Below are 1,870 nucleotides of genomic sequence, written 5' to 3'. Positions count from 1 at the left end.
CCCGCGGGGCGCCTCCGGCCGCCTGGTGCCCGTGGTAGGCCGGCAGAGCGGGGACTCGGAGTGGCGGGCCACTGCCGTTGGCCCAGCTCCTAGCTTCAGGCCTGTGGGGCCGTGGCTTCCGCGCTTCTCAAGCACCCTGTCTGTGCTGTATGGAAATTTCCAGAGTGCACAAAAGGAGGGAGAGGCGTTTCATCCATCACCCCTGCTAAGCAGGCGTCAGCCTTTCACCTGTCTTGTTTCATCTATCCCCAGGTCAGCACCCCAACTTTTTTGAGCATTTCAAGCAAATTTCGAGGCACTTTTCATTCTGTGGAAGGAGCCTTCTGTCAGCCTGCAGTTTCCTTAAAGGTCAAAGGTCTTTGCCTCTTTCCTCATCACATTCCCAGCAGCGCCTGCGTTCAAGTGCTCAATAAATATTTGTTGGAACAGAGGCCTTTCATTCCACAGGGCGGGGCATGAGCCACTCTGGGCTCACGGAAGCAGAGGGGCTTTGGGCCTCGCTGGCCCCGAGTGTGTGTTGCCTGTGAGACTGTGTGACTCTGTGCCTAGAGACGGTGGTGGGCAGCAGGGTGCCACCGTGCCACTGTGGGTGAGGTGCGTGTGTGTATGTCTGATGTGGCTCCTGCTTGCCTGCTTGGGGGGCTCAGGGTCATCTTTTGAGGTAGTGAAGGTGGGTATACCCCAGAAAGTGGGGGGCTTCTGATGACAGTTATGACTGTAGTCTAGTCTGTCTTGCTAAAAGGAAGGCAGGCCAAGAAGGCCTTTCTGCAAACCTGTTGTTACTTTGTTTGTGCAAGCGTGGAGAGCTGAAAGCTGCAGCCCTGGGGTGGAGCCCACACCTGTGCTTTCTTGGGAGACGTGCGTCGCCTCTGGACTCTGTTTCTTGAGAAGGGAAGTGGGGCTTCCGGCAGGTGAGGATGGCCTGTGGGGACAGCTGGGGAGGCCAGGGCCTGGGCCTGTTTCCGGGCCCTCAGGAGGGCTGGGGTCTCCGCACCAGCTCGCTCCCTGGGTGCGGGGCCTTCCCAGAGGCCTGCTGCCTGCCCCTGAGCTACTGCACGTCTGCTTGCTGTGTTACTTGGGCTGACCCTTCCGCTGTTCTGCTGAGAGACTCCGGAGCAGTGCATGCGTGGACGCCCTCTGTGTGTGGTGGGCTCGCTCGCCGGCCCGCCCCTCCTGCTGTGGGGGTGATGGGGGAGCCTGGCTTCTCTCGGCGTGGCTCTGCCTTTTGCACGTACCCCAGTTGAGTCAGCACTTGGGTTACCCGCATCTCTTGCTGTGGTAGTTTGTAGCGAACAGCCTGACTTGAATCGCATCTTATGCTTCCCCAGGCTACCTCTGGGAGGGTCTGGAGTGGCCTTGCTGGGTTCCAGGTGCGTGGCCAGGCCCGGGTCCGCAGGCACCTGCTGCCCATGTGTGGGCCCCGTTTGTCCATTGCCAGTGGCCAGCCTAATGGTGAAATATTACTTTAGCTTAGCTTCAATTTGTTTTTCTCATTGTGACCCAGGTTGAGCATCTTTTTACTTTTTAGGGGTCCTTTAATTTTTTTGTGAAATGTCTGCTCAGATTTTTTACCCCTTTTCCCTCAATTTCCCCTTTTTTTCTCGGTTCTTAGAAGCTCTTAATAGATCTGGGGCATGGGCCCTTCACAGTGCTCTGTGAAGGCTGCCCTGGTGGGGCCAGGCTGAGGCTGTGGGCTTGTGGAGCACAGCTCTAGTGGTGGTGGCATTTGACCTGGGTCTGTGGCACCAGTTTTCCAGCTGCTGAGGGTGCCCAGGCAGAGGAAGAGTGGTGTGTGGGTATGAGGGGTCATGTGGCGTTGAAGTAGAGGGCCCTGGTAGGAGTGGCCCAGGCTGTGTGGAGGACACCATGG

This window comes from Condylura cristata, unplaced genomic scaffold (genome assembly GCF_000260355.1).
Source record: "Condylura cristata isolate star-nosed mole 26May11 unplaced genomic scaffold, ConCri1.0 scaffold00002, whole genome shotgun sequence".
NCBI classification, from domain to species: Eukaryota; Metazoa; Chordata; class Mammalia; order Eulipotyphla; family Talpidae; genus Condylura; species Condylura cristata.
The sequence above is the reverse complement of the archived record's forward strand: the minus strand, read 5'-3'. Positions refer to the sequence as shown.